Source organism: Neolamprologus multifasciatus, chromosome 3, assembly GCF_963576455.1.
Source record: "Neolamprologus multifasciatus chromosome 3, fNeoMul1.2, whole genome shotgun sequence".
Lineage (NCBI taxonomy): Eukaryota > Metazoa > Chordata > Actinopteri > Cichliformes > Cichlidae > Neolamprologus > Neolamprologus multifasciatus.
Window position 1 is genome coordinate 33,719,483 of NC_140441.1, and position 6,079 is coordinate 33,725,561.

Consider the following 6,079-nt stretch of genomic DNA (forward strand, 5'->3'; position numbering starts at 1 on the left):
CAAAGTTCAATTTAAAGCTATGTTAGAATTTTGGTTTGTGCTTGCTGTGCTCATTCAGTCTTAACTGAAACAATAGTCTTTAACTTTAAGTGTTTTGTCTTTTCTTTTGGCAAATTAATCAATTAGACCTCCTCACATAATCCACATAATGCTATATCACAGTAATACAATTACTTCAATTGTCTGTATTTCAGTTTTATTTTCACAGTATTTTAGTGTACTTAAATGGTGTATTCATTTGGATCTGTATGTGTGTGTGTGTGTGTGTGTGTACCTCCACACAGTCCTTTTTATAAAGTGAACTTTATAGTTAATAGGTGGGTTTTCTTGTTTCAGTGTAGCTAGCCACACAACAAGGAACCACTTACTGTTAAAGAGACCGAGTGAGAGTGGACAGTACACCCTCAGCTTTACCATAAAACTTATTGTTGCAACCAGTAAGTTTTATGTTAAAACCGAGGATGTCAGGTTTATATAGTGGATTGTCATTTATGCTTAGAGTTTTAGAATCAATGTCATGTTGGTAGAGGTTTGATCCTTAGTAGTCTGTGGAGACTCTGTGTGCCTCCCAGAGCACTCTGGCATGCACACACAACTTGCAGGAGAGAGGTTATATCTGCTCTTACTGATTTATGGTATAGGAGGACACCTGCTCTGTATCTGGTTAAGTATAAGAGCCTTTTGTTTAGATGGACCGCTAGACTCCCTGTCTTCGGCGGTTCACATCTTGACCACACACACACACACACACACCTACACAACATACAGACTGTAGCTTTGTTCATGTGTATGCCTGTGTATGATGCCATGAACCTATGTATATTCATGTAACCTCAATAAAAGAGCAGTGTTACGAGGGAGCGGAGGAGAGCAACTGGGGTCAAGCGAAGGAACGGCGTTTGTCCAGTTGGTCTCCCTCGTATACGAGAATCATAAAGAGCTCTGCTTGGTGTCTGATGCTTTTTGCTGTGTAACTGAATTGTCTTGAACGTTCCAGCGAATAGGTTTATGCTACAAACCTATCAGAGGATATACCATTAAACTGATTTTTACCAACCAATCCAGTTACATCACGCTCTGTACTGACAGAAGATGGTGCTAAACATGTTTTAAAAATGTTAACTTTAAACACTTAGCTCTTAAATCTAGTTTCACAGACTGAGTTACATCAATGTCAGTTTTTGAGAGCAGGGCTCTGAGATGTAACTTAGCCAGTTATTAGTTTCAATTTTTCTTTAATACCACAGGACTCTATGCTTCCCCTCACATTTCACATTTCATTTTTCTGTTAAAACTTTCTGACTTTCTGTTTAAAAAGACATCAGTTTAGACATCAATAAAAAATGTCTGTATGCACAGAAAAAATATTTCGAAAACTAAAAAAGAGTTTAATCTATAAGTGAGATTGCTGTGTGATATTTGTTGAGTTTGATTTTGATCTGTTTTGTACTATCAAGTTATTGTTCTGGGGTAAAGGTTGTAAATGGTGATGTAGCTTTAACTGGGTATCGTAACAGCAGTTTTTCACCCATTGTGTGTTTCTGAGTTTGTTTATTGTCTTTAAAAGTCACTTTCTATTATGTGACTTTTTATAAAGTGCACCAAGCTTTTCGATTGCACTTAAAAAATAAAGTGTTAAAGGCAGAGTGTCCTGATTTACTAAACAACCTCATATGTTGTTTCTGCATCACACTTTTAAGGCTAATAACTACATTTTGAAACCAAGAGACCTCCACTCGAAGAACCTATGAATAAGGTTTGGTGTATATTGAACTAAACCACACATAATATATAGCACACACTGAGCATCCTTGCTTTATGAAATGACTGTCTCTACTGTGCCTTTACACAAAATAATAATGTTATGCTTCAGACCTGAAACTAGCAGCTGAGCCCACAAAGTCATCACTCTGCTTCCTTTATTTTCCAAAGGAAGGTGACAAACCATGTGTTTAATTTGGTTGTTTATTTTCAGCCTGAAATGAATTTATTAAGTACTTTAACTCCAAGATAATAATAATAAATTAATAAATAAATAGCTAGCTAAATGGTGGTTGGATTGCCTTTCTCCCACAGTCCGAAGCTTTACATGTGGAGTTGGATTAATTGGTGATACTAAATTGTCCAAAGGTGTGAATGGTTGTTTGTCTCTCTGTTAGCCCTGTGACAGACTGATGAACTCTTCCTGCCTCTCTCCCTCTGACAGCTGGGACAGACTCCAGCCTCCCTTGCGCTGAATGAATGGATGGAATAAATAAATGAAAACTGCAAGGTCATTTATATGCATGATTTGTCATCTTTTATATAGAGTCTCAATACTTTTTCCTTTAGTTGATTTTTTAATCTTCATACTATCATTATACATTATAGTATCATTTAATGACCGCTAAACAACATGTTTTTAGTTCATAGAGTTGGTGGCATTTGGTTCATTTGGATTGTTTGATCGTTGTTAGACGATTAAACAACTATAACAAAAGTATTATAGTATGGTGTACACATGGACTGAAAGGATTTTAACATATTAATAAGGATCTGTGAGGGAAAGGTCATTTTCAAATATATACATATACATATTGTATTTTTCATGTTGAAAAGCTTTTTTCTGATCAACAGGCTCAGGGGAGGGTTTGATCCACTATTTAATCTTAACATCTGCCTTCACTCATAAAAATGCTCCAAACGAATAACTACAACATTTCTATAAACGCACTGAAGGCATAACCAAAAGGAGAAATGAACTGAAGCTGAAGTGAACACAGAAAGAGAAACAAACTAATGTGACACGATCCGAGGAAACCAGGTGTGGCAGCTGTGTTTGCATATAGAGTGAAACTACACTTCTACCAGTTTACTGTAGGTGCTGATGAAGCAGACAGGTATCGAGTGAAAGAAGAAGACATAGCAGACGTATGTATTTCATCTTTTTATTGATTTCATTGTAATTCTGTGTCATCTTTCCTGCTGCGATGTGGATGATGGGTCAGCTTGCTTCCTGTGAAATTAGTTCAATATTTGAGTTAGTACATATTATTAAGTTGAGCTAAGACCAAACCAATTGATTATGCATGATAATGTTCACCTCTGTAACGGGGCCCTGACACAGAACATTTAAAAACCTTTGCTCAGGACAGAGAAGACTGAGGGAGACCACACCATGTGCACTGTCTCTGTGTCTGTTGGTTGGACTGAACCATGAATTTGGTCTTTTGTATATTGAGACGTAAGTTTAGGTATATGATGGCCTTAAGTGCTTTGACATAACCTGTTAATGCCATGCACTCTGGTGATGATCTCTTTTGGTAATTTATCATGTTTCTGATTCAGAGAGTTGGATCAGTCATGGTAGTGAAACAGGACAGGATATTCAAAACTTTTTAGGGCTGCAGACTCGTACAGTTCTTAAAACAACTGTTATTAGAGATGGATTAAAATGCTGCACATCATTTATGTAACTGAGCTATCAATATTTTGGAGTTAAAACATTAGAACAAAGCAGTGAGACTATAAACTTGTTTAACCAGTCGAGCAGTGTAGGCATGTAAAATCATCAGTACAGTGAGCACCTGTATTCAAATTATTAACATCTAAGAGAAAAACAAGGAAGTGAGCTGCAGTATAAAACACATTGAATGTGGACATTTGGTGAGCTTTAATTTATTTTATGTTTCTGTTAAGAATGTGCAAATGAAACTGATTTCTTATTTCTTTGGGTATGACAATTTTTTCATTAAATTACTATTTCAAGATGTTTCTTTAAATCCTGCTGTGGTTACACACAGTCAACAGTTTCTCTCTGGTTAGTTAAACATTTAACAGAAAAGCTGAAATAGTTAAAACAGAGCATGATTTCTAATGTTAGGAGATCAAAGTGAAATAATGAGTAATAAATGAATTAAAAAAAATGTTTTCAATATAGTATCAAACTCTTCAAGCCTTTAGTGGAAGTGTCAGCCATAAAAGAAAAACAACAGAAAACAGGAACAGGTCATTTGTAAGTCAAAATTTTCGTAAGACGATGCACCAGCGATGCTGGCTGAAGACGAAGTTCTTGTTGGAGGAGAGGTGGCAGAGGTTGAAGAAAGCATACGTATGCATGCATACATACGTATGTGTACATGTACATAACATTAAGGAATTTAATGTAATTTTTTTTAATTTTCTATTTTATCTATTTCATTATGCAGGTATTTTGCCGTACCACGGGCAGAAATATTGCCATTAAGTGCCTTCACAACTTGAATTTTTCGTTAAATGGGGTCTTCATAAGTTCATAAGGGGTTCCACTGTACAATAAAATGAGAAATCTCTTTAGACCTGACTCCTGATAAACGGCTTACCTGAAATCCTGCGATTTGAAGTAATTCAGTCTAGCTCTACTCCTGCATCCAGAACAGCTGGCCACACTGCTTTTGGATTCGCTAAGAGTTTTCACAGGGTCTGGCTCGCATAAAAGGCACTGAATAATATGTACAACTAAAGGAAAAGCGCATCTTGCATTATTTTGGTGTATTTGTTAAAGTGCTTAATCAAATAGACAATGAAGTAAAAATATAACACTCCATTTCACACACAGTTCAAGTACTCAAACTGGTTTTAGCTTTTTTTTTTTTAGACAATACAGAGTTCACCAGAGACATTTTGTACACCCAGGGCTTAGCCCTGAAGGGTAGTACATGTGTGTGTGTGTGTGTGTGTGTGTGTGTGTGTGTGTGTTAGAAAAGACTGAACATGCTGTGAAGTTAAAGATTTATTAGGCTCTGTTTTGAGTTTTGTTTGAAAAAGAATGACTTCAAAATATATATCACATATGCAGGACACCTTAAACTCATTTTTAATTAAGCAGCAAGGCAGAACAAAATCAGGGCTGTATCAAGACACAGGGACTAAACCCCAATTCAACCAGACCCAGAACTAATCCAGAATTAAAAGAGGACTACATCAGTTAAAATCAGGACTACTTAGGACTACTTGGCACTAAAAATCATCATAAACCTGCACTACACTTATTTGTTACTTCTACCAAAGTACAATATTTAGATTCAAAAAAGTTTATATAATTATTTAGCCTTGTTGTGCAAACAAGCCTGCATAACTTAATAAATATAGATTTTGAAAAGTAACAATGGTATCTAAAAAGATACACTAGGTACTAGATACATGTTCTGATGAGTTTTGGTAAACTTCTGTTCCTCTCTCTCCCTCTCTGCTCCTCTCTCTCCCTCTCTGCTCCTCTCTCTCTCTCTCTGCTCCTCTCTCTCTCTCTCTCTGTTCCTCTCTATCCCTCTCTGTTCCTCTCTCTCCCTCTCTGCTCCTCTCTCTCTCTCTCTGCTCCTCTCTATCCCTCTCTGTTCCTCTCTCTCCCTCTCTGCTCCTCTCTCTCTCTCTCTGTTCCTCTCTATCCCTCTCTGTTCCTCTCTATCCCTCTCTGTTCCTCTCTCTCCCTCTCTGCTCCTCTCTCTCTCTCTCTGCTCCTCTCTATCCCTCTCTGTTCCTCTCTGTTCCTCTATTTTTTTAGATTGTTAAATATAAAAAACATATTTGTTAACTTTAAGAGTAAAGAGAGAAACTTTTCTTAATTGTAAATGGCACTGAGCCACACTTATGGAGCTCCACAATTCTTTTCCTGGTGTTTTGGTTAACATCTCTTGATTTTCCCATTTCAAAGAAACAGGCTCTGTGTTTTGCCTTATATGCATCCACAGGTATGCCACCAATTTACTCACATGGACTCTACTAACCTATCAGAAGCTTCTTCAGCTCAGAATGGAATCGTCTGGAGTTTTCTTATTAATTAAAGACACAATAAACTTTATTTATATCCCTAAATTTGATGAAAGTGATCTGACATTTAACTAATTCAAAAGATATTTCAATATCTATTTATCTAAAACAAAACAAGTTTATTCTAAATTGATGTTGTACAGTAAAAAGATGTTCTTGTGTTTTCCATAAAGTGTATGTAAACATCTGGTTTCAACTGTGAATACACTGCTGTGTATTGAAATTCCTCTTGTTTTGCATAGAAATATACTGAACATACAAAGCATAATATATAAAATAACATCTACCAGAGTTT